At 39.5% G+C, this 20,911-nt stretch overlaps 1 protein-coding gene across 1 annotated transcript in view; it reads right to left on the reverse strand.

The window, feature by feature from the left end:
- The window catches only part of LOC124161593 (pupal cuticle protein 36), a 361,395-nt gene that overhangs the window by 192,372 nt on the left and 148,112 nt on the right, over positions 1-20,911 (reverse strand). The gene's annotated exons all lie outside the window — the stretch shown is intronic.

Raw genomic sequence — 20,911 nt, forward strand, 5'->3', positions numbered from 1 at the left:
CCGCTGCGTGTACCACAGGGTTCCCACGTCGCAGAGAATTTAAAGATTATATGAATTATAAGGTGAAATGTTTTCTATATAAATTAAATAAATAAATATTTCACTCTGATCTTTCGTATCCCTACGATTTAGTATTTTTATCACCATACATAAACTCTTCTAAAATTCTGTCCACTCGAAAAATAACAGTTCATCGGCTGTTTTGAAACGTGACCTTCCCAGTTGTTTGCAGCGTACGCATTTGATTCACTCAATTGCCTACAAATTTCTATAATTTTGTATTATTCATGGTAATTCTCGTTCACATCCCTTACATATTAATTGATAGCCGATACTTTTTATTGAGAAACGTAGAATTATAAATATTTGAATTTCCTTTTGCCATTATCACAATTTGCTCAATCTAGATTGAACATCCGCAGATACACTCACTAAACTATACAATACATTGATAAAATTGTGAAAACCGACGAATTTCTATGAGAAGAACTTACTCTACGTCCTACTCTCTATGACCCGAATCGAATCAAACACCGATAAAATCATAAATATGCCTTAAAAGTAAAGGCACCGAATACTCGCTAATAGCGTAATCTCACTGTCCAGTTAAAGGATTTATATTTACAGGATTGAGATATAGACTACTTATATATGTTATGCATTGCCTATATGCATATATTATACGTTTTATTACAATAATGGGTCGAATATTAGTGGAATAAACTGTTTTTAAATTAATATTTGCTAAACTTGAGGCATTTACTTCAAATCCATTTGTTTTACGTGTGTAACCAATTCACAGCAGGTTGTATGTGAAATCTACATCTACATAATACCCCGCAAGCCGCCTAAAAGGCGTGTGGCAGGGGTGTTAGGACACCAGCCGTCTACGCATAATAAATGAAGTGCTCTAACGAAGTTGGGACCAGCATTTATTAAAGCCCTTTATGAGAGAGAAGTTGGAGAAATAAGGTAAGGATGTACACAGAAGAGTTAAATATACATTTTCATTAATATAAGGAACAAGTTGGAGCTGAAGAAAATACTTAGAGGACAATTTTGTGGAAACTTTCATTATTTTGCAACAGTAATGACCATCTATACGTTTGAATACGGTTAAGATACGTTTGATTGTGCTTGAGATGGCGGAAGTGATTGAACTTTCGTAATTGATCGAAGTTAGGATAGAGTGCTCATTGTGCGTCGACATTCTTCAATGGCAATATAGGACGCGGAGTAACTAAAAATGCGTTCGCCGCGGATAATATTCTGCAAACAAAAGAGGAGCGCTCTATATTTAGTGGGTTGTAGCGGAGGGGGCGATGGGTTGACGCACGCTTAGAGGGGGGGGAGGGGGTGGGAGAGGAGAGACAAAAGAAAGGCGAGGAGCGTGCTCCAACTGCTCTCCTCTTTTCCCGCGTAATCCTGATTTAATGAATGCGGGCAGTGAGGGGAGTGGGGTGACAGAACAAAAACAGTCCGCCGGGCGCATTGTTACGCCAACCGCCCCTCCGAAGAGGGTGGGGGTGGAGGGAGGGAGGGAGGCACGGCCTCCGACTTATTGGGGAGGGCGAGGGACGCACGGCTCGCTTGTTGGACAGACACCAAATGGAAGAAGAAGCGCAAGTAAGACCAAGAAAAGAGGCAATTTGCACCGTCCCCTGAAACCAGGTGCGGCAGAAGTGGTGGTCGAAGTGCTCTCGCAATTGGAGAATACAAGTGATTCCAAATCAGCAACACAAAATGATTATTACTGAAAAATTGTATTACTTAGAATCGGCCCCGTAGTATCATGGAAAAGCATGATAGCAACATAAATATTTTCCCTCGTCAACAATATCCTACAACATCCTATTCGAATACATTTACATGTTTTTGGAAGGGGAACTTAGGTTACAGATCATTCCGGTCGAGTATTTAGCTCTACTTCAGAACGAAAACTTCATTACACCTATTATCTATTATCCCATCTATTATCACCGCTTTGTCTTAAGCTTTTTTCACCAGTTTGGCTTTAATATTTCCATCTTTTGGTCATCTCATTCCCAACGGAAAATTCCCTACATCCCACAGAGCCTGATTCTTTTCCAACTCTGCTTTTGGCTATCTCATCCAAGTACTTTCATCATTTCCTTAATACTCTCTGTTTCTTGGTACACAATTGGTTGCTTTTCTTCGCACTTTCTCCAATTTTTCCCTTCCCGTCTCTTGGGGGTCTGGCACAAGAGAAGAAAGATCTAAGGTAGGGAGAGCCAGGGTATAATAGGCCAGCATATCCTCTATAGCTTTTCTGATCCCTTCGACGTTTCAAACGATCCAATGCAGCGTTTTGAACGCCTTGATGATGGTGATGCAATGCTCATATATGTTTAAGTCCCAGTCTAAATTATTTGTCAAACGGACAACTAAAAATTGGCAGCAATGGGATTGGATATCTCCTAAGGATAAGACAGCGGAATATACATTTTACCTCCCAGCGTAAATTTTAGTTCCTGAATGCATATTGTGATTTATTGTGTTGACATTTATCTATCAGTTTAGACATATTTCGTAAACTATTCATCAATTAGCGACTTTTCGAAGTAACGCCCTAAAAGTATGCTTTTAAAACGCACACATCTACGCCGCGTGTTGCATACATCGCAGGAAGTCGACGGAGAGACAATTTTTGAAACTCAAAATCGTATGGTCGACCTTGGAAGTGATTTTAAAACTGATTCACTCACAATTAATTTCACCGAAATTAAGAAAGTTTATTTTAAAATTGTAATAAATTTGTATACTGGGAAGTATTTTATATTTTGATGCAAAAATTCCATCAAAATAAGCAAACTTACAAGTGGATATATCGACCGCAGTCGTGTAAAACTATTAGCTAGATGTAGTGTAAAAACTTATGTCCTGTTTGCTTTCTTTCGACCTATCAGCGGCAAACAATCGATTGATATGCTTCATATGTCATTTTTATATCCAAAATATATCAATTTTATGTCACAAATATTACTTTTTTGTCTACTCTCGTCTTTCGTCTAATCTTTAGTTGACGTAAAAGTGATATCATTTAAATACCACTTTCGATCTCACATTAATTGTCATGGTAAAAAATGGACCAGGTATTGAACCACGGACTTTTATACTCGGAGTTGAGGCACTTGGATAGCGTGCTAGTCTGCGCATTGGTCTGTAGAGCCGAAGGTGCGTGGCTCGATTCCCAGTTAAGGTATTTTTTCCAATGGCAAGCAATGCAAAACTTCAATGCCGTTCACGCAAGAGCTTAGAAATATACCAAGTAGCGTTTGATAATACAATTTGATAACTACACAAAAGTTGAAAATCTGGAGTGAAAGAAGTCATACATCTACGTGCACACCGCAATGGAAAGCCAATTTAATGGACGGGGGTCAAGAAGAATGGATTCAAGGGATGTTAGGTCACCAGCCGTTAGCAACCTAAGTATCAAAATTTTATAGCGCTGCTAGTGATGGAAAATTGATGCCATAAAATGTCGCCTGATAAGATATTGTAATTGGCCAAATTTGACCAGTTAATATCTTTCATAGAAGCGCACCAAAGCAGTTTTTCCGGTTATGATGACAAAATGATTTATTTTTAATTTTGACATTTAATTCTTATCTTTAAGTGATACCTATTTTAGGTCATAATTATATAATTGGGTGATGCATCTCATAGCATCGCAAAGCTTTGAAGTAGGTTCATTGAAACATTGTTTTAATTCCAGTCAGAGCTTTGCTCCATAATCCTACTGCACTTGTCCGCTAACAGTTGGTGCTACAACACGCAGATTTCCACCCGCAGTTTAATTTTTTCTTTTTTAGTCGTGGAGATCCCAAGGTGATCGGGTGCCTAGCGTTGTATTACGGCTCGTTTTATCGGTTGGTTATTCCTCGCATCGCATCAACACTATTTAGTCCACTTTCTGATCCAGTCAGATTTATTCTCTTTCCCGAAAGCAAAGAACTCGATATTCTCAAGGATTTATCCACCGAAATCTCTTCTGCAACAATTGGCATGTTTTGCAATCCCCTCCCGTGTCGATATCGGCGCTTTTCCGATCCACTCCTCGCACTTCGCTAGTGCCATCTGGTGCCTTTCTTATGTACCACTAATGAGCAATCGCGCTTCGATGTCTAATAGGCATTATTTTTGAATACACATAAAGAAGTGGTAAGTGTGTTTATGACGGCAACCATCAGTCCCTCAATCGCAGCCTTTTCATGAGCAGTTTTTCCAAGACCTTCCACATTATATACGGGCATCATCCCCTGAAGAGCCCCAGGGAGGTAAAAATAATACTGGCATGGGAGAAAGGGGGAAAATTGGAGGGCTGCATAACTCATAGCAATCCAAGAATTGTAATGCCTTGTATTCAAATGTCCTATCTCTTATAGTTACGCATCACTTGAAGATTCTTAATGACATATTTCTGCTAGGACACATCAAAGAATCCGCTGAATAGTTCCAATTTATAACATAAGAAAAATGACAAACCGTTCCTTTGAATTTTCATGCGAAATAGTGTCTACATGTTCTTAAAATGTAAGCGTCATGCTTAAATAGAGAAAAGCAAGAGTTTTAAAATATATTAATGTTTTATAGCGTTAATTAGAGAGAAAAACTAAGCTTTTTGTTTTCGTCCTAGTTACATAATTTATGTAGAAAATCGGAATCGGAATCTTAATCGGAAACTCTTGCAGTCTGAATTAGTGGGAAAATGATATGGCCTGTTTAATGGAAAAATTGGGATACGCAAACGTAAAAAGCGTTTGTTCAGCTATATTAATATCACCTGAGAAGAACACACTAACATTACGTTGCAAAGTGAAGGTAGTCGTTGCTGACGATATGCAGAGCGCGCACTGTAGGCGTGTATGAAGCATTTGAGTACATTTCCACCAGCGCTAAAAGAGTGCATAACTTCTTAATGGTATCTCATATTGCATTTGTGGATTTTCATTAAGCCTTACTGGGTCGGGCGCATATGAGGCACTGAATTTTTATTCTTAGCTATAAAATCATAGAACGAGAGAGAGCGTCGCAAGGAGGCCGTTACGCCATAATAAGCCTAAATTTGCGTGATGGAAAATGTTAGCAATTCGGCACCTCTGCCGGCTAAAGGCACACTTCCATAGGACTATTCGTTCGGAGGTATAGAGCTCTTTAATAACTTTTGTGTCGGTGATGTGGAAAACATAAAGGAGGACGTAAATAAAAATACGGATCTGCTTATGTTTCCCTGTAAGTTTATTGTTTGTTTTTTAAAGTGAGTCGTCATTCAGAGCTAAAATTTGTTTTATGCCTTGATTGCAGTGGTATTACTTAATAGGAAGTTAGAATGGTACTCATTAAGGCTCAACTTATTCAATTATGCAAGAAATAAGTCAAAACTGACTAAGAATAGGGGGTATATTTCATAAGAATTCTTAAAAATCTCGTCACGTTTGTTGTAAAAAGACGTATGACATTAATTGCAAATTTATTACGGAGGCTTCCGCGGTGAGTTAATTGTTGATTGTTTTTCGGGTTCATTCCGTGTTTACTCATATTTTGTGGACTCATTTTTTTTGGTCCGCAAAATATGAGTCAACTCGGAATGAACCCGAAAAACAATCAACAATCAATTGCAAATATTGTGTTAGTCTAAGAAAGAAAATTGGCAGAAACAAATACAAATATATGAGCAAGCAAACGTGAGACAAAATCAAGATGCGTCCATGGAGAGGGTTTATCAAGGAATTACATCTTATTGAAGACTTTCTGTTAAGAGTTTTCACATCCTTTCGTTTTTTTTTCGAAGCAAAAAGTTTTCCATCCCAGGATTAGCAAAAAAATGGTGTGCGGAAATCTTTTACCGCAGCAATTCATGCGATGCGGAGTTATTGTTCAAGCTACTTGTGTTCAAAATCATATCCAAGGAAGTTTGGCCAAAAATTCTGCTGCGTGAGATCCGTAGAGAATTTCACTTGTGGGCGAATATTTATGTGGGAACCTTTGTGATGGCTGCAGGTGGACTTTTTTCTGTCAATTCCAAAACAAAATGGTTTAACTTTGTCTTCTGGAAAATTGATTTATTGGACTTTCTTACCAGAGTCTAGGCTTAGGCAGAACTGCCGATATTCGTGCATAACTCAATACTTCGCTTCGTCCTTCACATCAATATTGACTTAGATTAAGTTCGGCTTAGACGAAAGCAGCGAAAAAAGCACATTTTTGGAGGAACCGTGATTTATTCATCAATTTGAAAAAGCTTAGATTTTTGTGTGAAAATCTTGCCTGCGTTATATCGGCCATAATACTTTCTTTGTTTAGAGATTTAAATTCATGCAGGTGTAGTTTGAAAAATTTTTTTTATGTCATTTCTTTGCAAACTGCGATTTTATTTCAATCTCTTTCGATTATGCCGAGAAATTGAGTGGCGTTACGTGTTGCTGTCAAGTGCCAAAATGGGTCAATTGTGTATGCACCTGCGATCCAAGTTAAGATTGTTTCGGCGTCGACCCCGACGGTCGGCGTGGCTCGCATATTTTGTGAAGGGCACGCGTGTTTTTCTGTTCGTTTTGGAGGGAGGAGGAGGAAGGGCACCCTCTCTTTCCCACTCGACGTGGGCGGGAGACACGCATTCCAAAATACCCTTTGTCTCCTACGAAGCCTTTGCCTCGGCGCAAATTCCAGCCTCCGTCATCTCGTGGCAAAGAGAGGATGTCTGTCTGTCGGGATTCGCCTACGCCCTGCCACTTTAAGAGGTCGCACTAAACCTCCTTCACTGCAGATTAACCTATTCACACGCTCAATGATACAACCCGAAGGTTGGTTTTAATAGGTGAGGGTAGAGCTCATCCCGGACTCAGTTGCAGGCGTGTGAATATAACACATTCAGCGGAGGGGGACAGGCAGTTCATTTCCCTGGGCCATCTCCAACTTTGAATTTTTTATGTGTCCGAAGGCTTCATCCTGGATATGAACCCGCGACTCTCGGGTCAGCATCCAAGCGCCACCTCTACCCACTGCGATGCCTACCGCGCTTCATATCGTCCTCCACAAATACGGTATTTATAGCAATGGAAGTAATAGGTATTGTCACTATCCTTTGGCGAAAAGGTCAGCATCCGAACGCAAGGAATTATAGTCCGAAGGAACTTCCCGTATCCGATTGCTGCTCACTATAGAGTTGGAATCTGAAATAGCGTCTTGTTGTCTCCACAACTTAAAACGGCGCAAGTAGACTTAAAACAGTGATTGATTGTGGGAGTATGTGACTAGTTAACCTCGGTCTATGGAGTAGTGCTAAGTTTTTGTGAACTGGGTTTCACCCTCACTCGACTGATCTTATGTATTTTTTTATCCTGACGTATCTCTCTTTTAAAACTTGAGCTTTCATCTATAAATTTCAGACTATCTAAATTAATGCCTGGTCAATATCTGCCTTTGTCTCAAAATTGAAAATATCACCCCTGAAATTTCTCAAACTCATGTTAGTGTATTGAAAGGACCTTTGTCGACGTTCATCAAAATTTGTGGTATAAATATTTGCCCTTAGAGAAAATACCGAATTAAAATGTATGTATTATCAATGCAGGTAAATATTAACGAGGATCTATTCTTATTCAGGTACTGAAAAATTTCAAGATGATCATGTGTCTTTTGAGTAGGCAATTCATTGCGTTTGACCAGTATTTGGTTGTGAAATATTTAAGCTCATAATTTTTTCAGCCAAATGCACGTCAATCAGCAGTTATTATTCAATTGCAACCTACTCTCTCTCTCGTTTGACAAACCCTTTACTTCGTGGCTACTTGCGAGGGCGCTTAAAACTCTTCCTCTTCTCTGTTCCTATAAAATCTTTTCGAGTGACAGATTGTTCTTTTAAAACTTGAGCTCCTATCTTGACATTTTAATGTCGCATGAAGGAGACCTTTGCCAATACTTAGTTTTAAATGAAAATGAAAATTAATCATCTGCTGGATGAATATTCAAATTTGATTTAAGAAGAGGGAGGCCTGCAAATGTCAAGGCAATAGCTCTCTTTATCTTAGCACCTTTTGCGAAGCCTTCGGACGCCCAAAAATCAAATGTCTTGGAAGTGTGAGGCAAATGTCTCCTCCTCCATCCAATGTCCTCCAAATGTCTGAGGATTAAAACTACATTTCGCCCACGTTTCGAAAACTCTGGTGCCTCTTTCTCGTGAGAGTTCATAAATGTATTAATTAAATGGCGGGATAGGAAAGGAAACTTCTAAATGAAATACGGAGGAATGTGATAATTGTATGGAAGGAGTGATAATCGGTCATTTGCAAAATGTCAAAGAATGTGGGCAAGCGAGATAGGAGAAGGACGATATTGGGATTTGTGGATATGGAATAATAGGGAGAGGGCCTTATTGTTAATTGAGGAGGAAAGTCCAATTTGGGTGGAGAGGCAGGCCGTGGTAATCTGCAAAATACTCCATCTAAACATATGTTATCCGGTAGATTACCATTAGTGATGACATTTGTAGTCATGCTTTGTTAGGTGTTAACAAGGAACGGAGTTAGCGTTTCCTAGATGACCAAAAAATAATAATTTTTTAAAATGAAGCTAATTCATGATAAATGTTGATGCTGTGAGAATTATTTTTTTGGGAACTATTCAGATATCGTGGTATTGTAAATTGACAGCTAAAGTAAAAATAATTTATCAGCTCGGCATAAAATGTATCCAATTGTATGCGTCCAAATGTATCCAATTTGAATGCTAGGCATTGAAGCCATGGCGACGCATAGAGGTTGATTGGTTTTGTTGGAAAAATTGATTGTGAGAGGTAAAGGTTTGTAAGGAATGGATAATCACGTGCGATGGAAGTTTAGTGCGGGGTTGGTGGGATGAGGTAGTCCTAGAGTGGGGGAGATGGTGATGTCTTAAGATGGGGTGTTGGGCGCACTTGAAGAACGAGGAAAATGAAGACGATTAAGGGGCGTAAATGGCGAGGTGGCATGACCTTGAAGGATTTTAAGTTGCCCTTAAGCGTCTAGTGTCAAGTCGTTTTACATCGAAACTTGCAAGTGCAAGTTGCAGGTGCATAGGCGTGACTTTAAAGTTTTGTGCCACTCGTATGGTCACAAATATTACAATGGGGAACATGCACATTTTTTTTTAAAGTACTAAAATAAGAAGATCACTACCTCAAATGTACTCGCCGAAAATTTCGCGGATGAAAAATGTTTTTTAGGTGAGTAATGAGTCTTTAAAAATGAATATTAATCGGCTGCTTGAAAACACGATGTCATCGGAGCGTGACGTCAGGCACGGTATCCTCTGATGGTAGACGGAGGAAGTGGATATAAAATCGGGGGTTCAAACGCAAATTTGGCGAAAATTATTGCTGTTTTAACATCAAACTTCTGATTATGAATATGTTGGGTCGCCAAGGCATGGCTGAAACAAATAAAGGGGATTGTTTGTGGAGACTTGGAAAGATAAAATGAAAATAAGTTGATTGCAGATTGTGGTCAACGTTACACACCTACATTATTTTCTTAATGGAATCAGTGTATTATAGCATTAATATTCAATATAAAAACGTGTGAAAATCATATAAATCGTGTATAGTGCCACATCGCTCAATTTCCTCTATTTTCTCGCCGGAGAAGGTTTGTGCTTGTGTCCCAAAGGACAAAACTTGGAGAAGAAAGTGGTTGATGACCTAAAAATGGAGTTAAATACTTATCTACGCTTATCAACGGAATATTTCTCAACGTAAGTACACTCTTGAATCAGGGTTACCGTAGTTATCGAACTGCCAGTATTTCTCGGATGGTCACCGAATTTAGGATGTATCGCTCAGTTCACTTTATAAACAACCCTATAAATGTAGTTACCTTACAAATTACCTTACCCATTAAATATTAAAGGTTAAATATAAAGGAAGGTATATATACTGAGCATATATTCTGCATATACTGAGCATATATTCATGAGCATATATACTGATTACGATTAAACTACGGAGGAAAAAAGAAATATACGAGAAATATGAGCTTTTGGCAAGGTAAACTAAAAATTTGCTACTGTGATGCCAATGAAGTTCGCTGCATGCTAACGCAATACCTTCAATTTCGATTTATTTCTGTAATGGTTTTCGGTTCAAAAACAGAAACATGAGTAAATACAGCGTAAATAGTACTTAAAACTTATTTCTGCGTCTATCAAATACATTTTTATTACCTTTTAACGATCATTTGGATCTCAAATCCGGCCGATTGGGGAAAACTATGTAAGTTCCGATTGCTCGGCTACTAAGTAAACACATACGATGAATTTTCAGCTATCAATGGATCTATTAATCTTCCTGGGTAATAAATAAATATTTTAAAAATTTCATTATATTATTTTTTATTGATCGCTTAATTATTTACCTGCTCGCTTTTACTCCACGCATCGCGGTAGTTACTCAATTAAGTTAAGCAATCACTGTTTTCCAGAAAATCTGCCACTATAAGGAGTTGACCAAAAGTAAACTGTCGTATTGTGCCTTCGTAAATCCCTCTTAAGTCAGTGTGTCCTTTGAGTAACAGCTACAATGCTCGACGATGATTTTTACTTCGATATCTTGCATTAAGGCTCTACCACTCTACTCTCTTAGCGAAGTGAATGGTGCACCGTGCGATAGCGTCAGAAGGCGTTTCAGGTTTCACGTTTGTGGAGTACTAGGAGAGTTTTGGCTTATATATCTAGACTCGTGAGAAAATTTTCTATTCAATGAGACTAACTAGCATGATGAACATATTTCATGCATGTTCCCCATTGAGATTTTTAATGTCAACCTCTAACATTTTCGTCACCTTCCACGCATTTAAATGAATTTATAAAACTCGAGTCGCTGACGAGCACACCGATCCGAATGTCATAAATGGATGAGCCATAATATGGACTGATAAATAAAATTTATATTCGTGATCGTGTGACTTTCCAAAACCATTCCTCGCGAGTTGAAATACTATAATACTGCAAATATTGAGAATAAATGGATCGCTATGCGCTTTTCGCCGCGTTGCGGGCATTTTAGAAAACCTATTAAAATATCAACGCAGTGGCAGAGGCAACATAAGTCAACGGGACGGACTGCAGTGACTCCCTCACCTATGTGGGTATGATTCAGTGAGATCAGCCGTTAAAATCATTTGCTCACCTTTTCCGAAAACTATAATCAGGTTTAGTAATACTTCCAGTTTTGTGTCAATTATATTCCATGGATGTTTCCCCTTCTTCCCTTCCAAACAGGGGGTGTAGTTGCACAATTCAGAATCGCATTTTTTTCCTTTACCTGGCGTGCAATTACGCGAATGAAATTAGATAGGGGGCTTTTTCACCATCTCCCGTTCATGCGTTGTCGCAATTCACCGCTTTACGCGACGCTATTTGAAGTGCCCGCTCGCACACAAGTTTATCAGCCTGTGTGATTTATTACCTGCCGCGCGTACAGCGATCCTTTCTCGTTTATTGCCTATAAATGGATTCACAGCCGTAGCAATGATTTCCTCGAGTATCAAAACGTAAGCTTTAGCGGAGACTTGTTTTATGGTTATCATAGAAATACTAATAATAATTAGTTACATTATAAGTAACTCAAGTTACGAAGCCAAGAAATTGATTGCTCTATTATTCCCAAAAATAGACATTACATTGTGCTATAAATGACGTAATAGAAAGGATCGTTGCGTTGGCCAGCCTTGAAGTTTATTTCGGCCAATTTTTTAAAGGTTTCAATGCATTTTTACTGGAAAATATCGTTAAAACTTTATTTGGGCGTTTTTTACCCATTTCCTAGGTAATTGAATAACATTTCATTGTCACTATTGAGTATTGGGATCGTAGTGGCCGATTGGCTAGAGCTTACGGATGCTTTCCTTGGAATTCCAGGATCATACCAGGTTGGTGACTTTATCCTGGCATTTACATTAATATTCCCTGAGCGGTTATAAACCGGCAAATATTTCGGTCTATTTTTTACCTTGAACTAGTTACCTTACGAATTGAATGGATTTTGAAATTTTCAACCCACCCTTTCATGGCATATATTTTGAGGATTTTGCGAGGCCTTTCCACCACGCGTCGCTGTAATCGCAAAGGGAAGATTAGCCGTGTTGTCACCGCATGTACGAGAGAAAAATCAAGTGACAGCCATTTTGGTGCAAGTCTTCTTGAGTGCGATGAAAGGGCGGATTAAAACATTGCGATTGGCAGTGGTCGATCGACGCTAGCGCCGCGGCGACGGCTGTGTGCCAAACTGTAACTGGCGCTTAATCCTCTTGACGCCAGCGTGGCGCCAAGAGGATTAAGCGCCACTTTTTGTTTGTCCACTTTTTTCTCTTATTAACTCACCATAAAAAAATTGTCCACCCTCATGAATATTGCATTCGTGTTTTTTTTCGTCCTGTGTCTTCTGCCAGAATTTTTTCCGCAGAATTTCCATATTTCGACCAAAAGCGATGATATTGTCACTGTAGATTACAAATGGCACGGCCATGGTTTTCGATTATGCATATGAGCAAAAGATTGAGTGTTGACTATTTGGCCTTTTTTCACCAGTTTTATGCCCATTTTTCATGGCTTTAATTACACTCCGCGATTTCCATCTAAATCATCTTTAAATCCATTATGGTGCGTAGGTTTAACCACTACGACCACGTTTATATCAATAAATGCATTTCCGCATCTTTACTTGGTTGTAATTTTAGTTTTATTATTAAGTAGACTTTCGTAGATTATGTGAGGCGCTGATTTCGGCAAGTTTTCGACCCCTCTTCTTACTGAGATGTCCTGAGATACTGCTCATCAAATCGCCTCATTGAGTCATGCTGGTAGACACGTTTAGTGGAGGAATGAAATCGCTCACGAGATAGTATAAATTCATTAACCCGTGCGTGTTAATGCCTGACTGTATGAATCGGAACATGAACGGTATGAACGAGGTTGCGTGAACCAAATTCTTCATCAGCTTCTATTTTCCGTTCATCCACACGTATTTAAAAGTTGCGTGGTTAGGCGTAGAATTTTTGTGCTCATAAATGTAAACATTTGCATGCTATGAAGGCTTATTCTTGCGGGAACCTCTGCTCCAATGCGATTCTTGGCCTTTTCACGTCTTTAAAGTAGCGCTTCTCCTTCTTGAAGGAGTGTCTTTTTCACGTAGGCATCATATTAATCTTGGCAGCTTGTTTTGGCTGAGCCGTCGCGTCCAGTGCCGCACAATCATGAGATCACTGTCCGCCACCTCATCGCATGCGCCCAATCCACGCTTCAGCTTTATTTATTATGTGCGAGTCCAAAAACAGCCGAGGATGCCTTTATATCGCTCTTTATTTAATTCCAGTGAACAAATAACCACAGGTAAATATACACTTAACATAAAAACATAAGTTATTAACAAGATACTGTGAACGATAACGATTGAGATGAGAGTGCCGTTTAGAGTGGCATTGGAGGATGAGAAAAGGCCATTTAGAGCGAAGAAAGGCCAACAGATTGCGAATGATGAAATGGATGATGTAATGTCAACGGAAGGGATGTCGGAGAGGGAATTGTGGGTAAGAAGTAGGACTGCGGCACATTGCTCACTGTTCAGCAGATCTTTGACGAGATGAGATAAATAAAGAGCAGTGTGAGGAATGGTAAACATCCCAGGGGATGCGAAAAACGTTTTACTAAAGAATCCTGAGCTAATAGGCACTGTTGTGAATTTCAAATTCATCTCTAAGCTTTTTTTTAGCAAATTGTGACGATTATTTTCAATATTTATGGAGGCATCCCTCAAAGGTTTGCTATAATATACTTTTTCAGCCAATGTATTCTTGAGAAATGAAAAATAGAGAAAGGGGCGAATGGGCACCGTTGAAGAGACATCCCTTAAAAAAATTAGCCCTAACTTAAAGAGGAATCCAGGCGGTCGGTGTGGGATCCCTCTCTCTGGGTCGAAGGTAAACGGAAGGTGGCGCGTCGTACGGAAGGGAGAGGAGTTCCGTGTGAAACGGGAAGGGAGGGAGAACAGGGCAGAGTGTGCCGTTAGACCCGAAGCGGCCTTTCATTATGTGATGCGGGAAAATCTGGTGTCACGCCAAAGTGCGCTCCGGCGTTTGAAGGGAAATACGGGAGAGTGTAGTCAGTCGAGAGAGAGAGATGGAGTTGCGATGCTTTAGTATGTTGATGAAGAAGTTAAGAGTCCAATTGGGAGTGCTGAGATACGTCGGAAAACCGGAGGGCCATGTGGAAAGAAAACGACGCCGCAAGAAGAAGGATTTTAGAGAGAGAGTAGGTACTTTTTATTTCTTAGAATCTGCATAGGATTCGAACTAGAGCCACATCTTTGGATTGGATATGGTTAACCCTTTGAGTGCCAACCGGTATTCCAGGTTCTATGCTACAAGGTGTATTTTTGCTGATTTTGCAGTAGGTTAGGGAAAAAATTAGACTTCAAAAACAACTAAAGGTATATATTCAAAAACTAAAAAATCTTTATTATATTTTTAATGTGTTATTTGACGAATTTTTGGTAATATGAGTTAATTTTTAATAATTAAAAGAAAATAGTTAATGTTAAAATAAAATGAATACTGACTATTCAGTTATTAGTGAACTATCAGCATCTAAGAGAGACATAGCAGGCTCTTCACCTAAAACGCTTCATGCAAATGCAGTAAACTAGTCAACAATTTCCCTTTAAAATTTAAGGGAAGTCATTTTTCATTTTGGCCAAAGTTCGGATTGGAGTCTTACCACATAAAACCCTAATCGACCGTAATTTTATAAAAAAACCTTTTTAAACCAATCCAACAATTTAGGCAACCAATAAGAACAGACTCAGGTTTAATTTTGAGGAATTTTTCAAACATGATGATGGATAAACACCCAAGTATTTGTCATTTCCCTCGCTTTTTTCAAGCTTACATCAAGACATCTGTCCTAATGCTTCAACAAAAACCTTGAGAATAACTGTTATTCGTTAAAACGTAGGCCGATTGGTCCTTCGGTGGGTTTGATTAAAGAGGGGGAAATTCAAAAGCATCTTTATTACTCTTTCGTCGTAATAGAGAATGCTTTTGATACATTAATTTACAAGAAAGGCAATTATCCAGCTGAGAAAAGTCCATGGCTAACAAGGATTTTGAAGACGCCCTTTCTTCCTCAGGAGCAAACGAACAGTTTTAATAATTAGGCAAAACTTCCCTAATATTTTCTGCCATTGTGTGTATTGACATTCAATTTCAACTTTAATTCATTTTTATTGTAAAGCTATGAATAAAATATTACATAACCCGTATTTTATTCTTTGGAAACTATGAAATAAACACTTCAAACATAGAATTAAGGCTCGCCATAAACAAATGTTTTTCGGCACCCTAATATTTAATTCGTCTACGATTTCCTATTTTTGACGAAACTAGCCAACACTTTAATTGGTAAGGCCGTGCAGAAATTCATTTAATTAAAATATTTTCTTATCTTCGCAAATAAATAATTGTCTTATCTGAGTTTACAGAATTCAGGAAACTTTGACGGATCCTCTTTTCATTTACTGGTCCTGACGAATACGTTTTACGCTGTAGTTCCTATTTTAAAAACAGTTTTAGCAGTTTTTTTTAGGAATGCTTAATATTTCAGTCTTCTTTTTAAGGTGATTCTACCAAGCAGAGTGAAAATGTTTGTAATAATGCGGTTATTACTGGAGTGAGATCTGGAACTTCATGGGTAAATAGTTTACTCAGAAAATTGCCGCTGTTGATCTTATGATCTCTCCCTCCTCAACGGAAGCGGGACTCTATTTTGGGGCATTCATTTACACGCACGATACAGTCTCAAGAAGTTGGTGACCACAGCTTCCTTCCTTGTTTTGGCGCGCATATTATCGAGCTTTCAAACTGTATTTTTCAGCTACCGGAGTTTAGCCAAAGACGTTGGTCATAATTGGAAAAGTTATTTTATTGAGGAGTTTTCCTTTGTAGAATAAAAATATTGAAATAAAGAAGAGGTATGCCATCGAAGGATGTTGGTCTGATGGACGAAATTTTATGGACTATGTAAGTAAATCTTATCTCAATTTAGCTTAACTTGACAGATTGAAAAAACCATGCAAAGTTAAAAGGCAGAATCAATGTTGTAATCGAACAAAAGTTTTCTTTGTGGTAAGATTTCGTTAGGAAGTATCAGGACAATATTTTATATATTTTTCTATTAATTGATTTATTTCGGCAAACAACAATTTTTAGCTTGGAAACAAAAATAAATTCAACCGTGGTATAATTTAGTCATTGAATAAAACGGTTGTTTACTACGTATACTTCATTTAATGTCTAAATTCGAAGTAAAAGATAGGGTTAATTTTGGTAGTCAGAATGTTGGCTTCCCATCCTATTGGTTAGGGTTCAATTCCAGATGGTGGCGGAGCTTTTATGAGACAATAGCCTGGTTCACAGCCCGAGAAGAATAGCTAAATATTCGTCTCCGGGGAAAACTTGAATTGTGCATCTTTGAGTAATTTAAATAAATAAATGAAGGATTTTAGACCTCGTCTCGACTCTTGTTTATTCTTCGTGCGCGAGAGTAATTCTTTTGTTTCTTTCCGCGTGCGTTGCCTCCGTGGGTGTTAAATCCACCTTCCTGCTCCTCAGCGGCCACCGCAGGTCTTCAGCTCATTCATCATCGCATCAACTAACCTGACACTGCTTTCCACTCTGCCCCCCTCCCTCTCTCGCAGCTAATCTCTTGGCTGAAAATAATTTCCTCTCTTTCTCGATGCGCCGCGCGTGGTATCTTTCTTGCTTGTTTACACCTATCATTTCTGCGTCCACCATCGCCATTAGTTACCGATCTCAAGTCTAAAAAGTTGGTCAGTTTTAGAAGAGGAAAATTCTCTATTGAATGTCATATAAGGATGGAAATGCATTGTTTCTATCCTCAAAGTTCAAGTTTCAAAATAGCTCAAAGCACAGACTGGAAGTAAGTGACTTTTTTGCAGTCATACTAATGAATTAACTCGGGTTACCGTTGGCATGAAAATAATCATTTTGCTTCGCTGTATCTCCCAATTTGCGGTCAGGTAAGCCACCAGTTATATCTCCAAGCGTCGATAAGTAGCATCTGCTTAACTCTCATAGGCAACAAAGTTCAATTAACTTAGTCCACCGTTTTAGATAACAGATCAGAATTATTTAAAAATAGTAATTTATGCATAATATTTAACCTTTTCTCGATGAATCATAGTTATGAACAGCTCTCGTGAATGTAGCCGAGTAAGAGAAACAGTGCGAGCGATAGAGACCCTTAAGTATGAAAGAACACGGGATGCTTTTGAGGCTGTTGCAAGCGAAGGAATCTGCGCTGACTGACCACATCACCTCCTCTAATGAGGCTCAAATTGTCACTGAGGCGTATTATGGGGTGCTTCCGTTGAAAGCATGCGAGAGGAGAAAAATGTGAATTGAGACTTGGGATATATCCTCTGCAGGGAATGGAAACTGTTTCTAAAAATATCGGAAAAGAGGGAACAATGGGTGGCTGTCGGATTAGACGGATATCAAAGCAGAAAAAGAAAGTTTAGTCATTATTACTGCTCTGATGACGAGGAAAGAGTGCTCCATTAAAACGTTTGCTGCAAAAGTGCTTACTCTAATTGAATCCAGGGAGTTATTCACAACTAAATAAAATGAATTTGAATTATATTTTGCTATAAAACTTATAATTACATATTTAAGTAAATGAAAGATCGTAGCACTTTTCCACAAGAATTTTTACTGCGTGCAACGCGTTTCGGCTCACTGAGCCATCATACACCAGACGATGGCTCAGTGAGCCGAAACGCGTTGTACGCAGTAAAAATTCTTGTGGAAAAAAGCTACGATCTTTCATTTACTTAAATATGTCTAACTTCCACCAATTGAAGCCTGAATCTGTTGAACTTATTATAATTACATATTTGAATTCTCAAAAGCGGTAGTTTGTGTGGTTGAAGTGTATTGATTATTTGAGAAGTAATGGCAATCGCCTGTAGACTGCTTTGTATGAATTCAGCGGTACGTAAATCCTTTGGAATTCCCGCCCTTTATTTGAAAGGTCCAGCTGAACAGTTCTTCTCCTCGCTATTCGTTATCGCCAAACCGGTGTTGAATTAGCAAAGCAATTTAGGATATTTCCTGGAGGGAGGGATTGAATATGTTCATATGAACGCTATACGAGATATCCTGAGGAGAAAGTGACCTATTAAAAGTTCAGCTCACACCGTAGAAACCACATCACCGTATGTTATAATCAGTTATTAATATTTATGAATGCACCGTAGAAGATCATCTGGTGATTACTGTGGACGATACATAAGGTCTTCACTGGCTCGTCTCTGAATCCGCGATGCTCTTTCGCTGGAATCATTCGTATTGAGCATGCTTACATGGGTTACGCAAAGCACTGCACGTGACACGAGTGACTTTGTTCGCAGTGGGACACTTGGATGTAATTATAGTTATCCGCATTAAGGATGATATTCGCTTTCCATTTGGCTTGGTTGGGTTTCGGACTCCAATTTTCCCAATCTTCGCTAAGAATCCTTTATTTTTACATCACCAAGCCAAGAGATGTGTTCACCATTCAAAAACAGCAATATCTAATTGTAAGTTCTACTTAGTTACTTTGTAATAGAGAAATATTTATTCAACAATTTACAATGATAATGATATTTTTTCGTAATTGGTCGTGTGGTGAAAGAGTTAAAAATGAGTGATACGTGGGAGCAATCAATTGTCAATTGCTGCGTATAGATTCGGCCATCCTTGTGTGGAGCACAAGTCCTTCAGAATCGCTCTCTTTGATTTGCGCTGTGGTTGCAGGAGAGAGCGAATCCAAAAGGCGGCCACCCCTCCCTTACACGTCTCTCCGAGTTGCCCTTAGCCTCCCTTCCATTCACGACTAACTCCTTCACGTGCCTCTGCTGCTATTTCCGAATGTCGCCGCAAAGTGCGCGGCGCTGCGGTTCCGGACGACTGAGACCGCAGGTGAATGCAGCATCCCTCCTCGCTGGACCACCTCCCACGCAATTTACTTCTCTTATCATCCGTCGTGACCCGCTCGACTGTTCCAGAGAAAAAATGAACAGCGTAGGAAATCCGCCGCGCACCATCCAATTCCAGTGAAAATATAAATTAGGCAAGCTAAGTTCGAAGCTTGCCAACCTCCCTCCGGTAACCTTTGTTTAATTTTGCCTTTAAAACAATGTTTCAATGACGACGCATGACTCTAAATGGGCAACGAATTTCAGTTTAGCGCAGAACAAACACTGATTATCTTACCCATGCTCAAACACAACTTTCATTCATTCAGAGAAATTATTGGACCCACTTTACAGCCTTATTTAAATATATTTATAAATAGATCGAAATATTCCGGTGGTTGTGGGAATACTCATTCCCCAAGTGGAGAATCCTAACAAGTTCATAGAGAAGTGAAAGAGTTTTGTTACATAGGAAGCCGGATAACCAAAGAGGGGCGAAGCAAGAAATATAGTCAGGGCTTTCTGCAAAAATAAGGATCTACTTACACCTGAGAACAAAGCCATTCAATGAAGGAAGCAATTTATGAGTTGCTACAAGTGGTTTATGTTTCCCAATGGGAGCGAGACTTGGACGTTTACAGTAGCAGAGAAATCAAGAGTGGAATCATTCGAACTTTGATTTAACCGAAGAATGATGAAGATACAATACCGAGATAGTAATTAGGAAGTACTAAGAAGAATGGGAGAAAAAAAATAAGCCTTCGAAAGGCCCTGAGATGAAAACGGGACAACTTGCTTGTCCACATTATGAGACGATGGCCTGATGAAAACAGTTGCAGAAGGACAGTTGGAAGGGAAGAAGGGGAATGGACGGCCACGAATTATTCACATAGGATAGGTAATGAAAGATATGAAAGAGGAGAATTACGTCGCAATGAAAAGGCTAGCGGATAAGAGAGAGGAATGGAGAGCTGCGTCAAACCAATCTTAGGATTGATGAATAAGATGATGATGATGATGATGAGGATCCTGTATTGAGACATTCGTGATCCAACGGCCGTCGGCTGGCGATGTCTCTCTTTCCACGCTACTCTCGCGTGCTCCACCGAGGTAAGAATACAAAGAGAGACCAGATTTTGAAATCGCCACGGAGTCTTATTCCTTTGGGTCACGAGCAATCAATCTGTATCATTGGGGGCTCACTTCCGCCCTCCATCTTGATTGGAGTTGCTGACCACGTCATGCTGGAGGGGAGAGAGGAGAGGTGAATCACCTCCCCCACCCTTCTCTTTCGGCGGAGGGCTGTGTACGGAGGAACGAAGATGAATGTTGCAGAATCATTGAAAAAAATCAAATCTTTAGCCAAAACTCACAAAACAAGACCAGCAGAAATTATGGAAAGGTTTTTTTAATTTTTACTCTAGACATTGGAAGAGGATGCAAGAGTTGCGAAAATGGTTCATATTCGTCTGCTCTGCCATCTAGCGGACGCTTGTTCGATAAGCGATAATGATGCGGGAAAAATTCAGCTCAGCGGACATGGCAAGGTTCAACAACAACGCACGTCTATTGGCCAACTGGAGAATCCCCTGTAATAGTATTCGTGATTCCGCGGCCAGCGGCTGTCGACATATCCCATTCAATGAATTCCTCGTGTATATCGGGGAGAGGGAGAGGCAAGAGAGAAAGACGCAAGATGCATACGTAGGCCGAGGCGGATTATTCCTTTCCATGACGACCAACCGATCCGTTTCATCTCACCTCCGTCTTGAATGGGCCTCGTGGAATTGCTGTGCTCAGCGAGGTAACCTCGTCGTCCCAGAAGAGAGGGGGGGCAGGGAATTTGGGGGCGGGGGGGTGGCGGGGTGCCGCAACCCTCCCCCG

This window comes from Ischnura elegans, chromosome 6 (assembly GCF_921293095.1).
Source record: "Ischnura elegans chromosome 6, ioIscEleg1.1, whole genome shotgun sequence".
Classification (NCBI taxonomy): domain Eukaryota; kingdom Metazoa; phylum Arthropoda; class Insecta; order Odonata; family Coenagrionidae; genus Ischnura; species Ischnura elegans.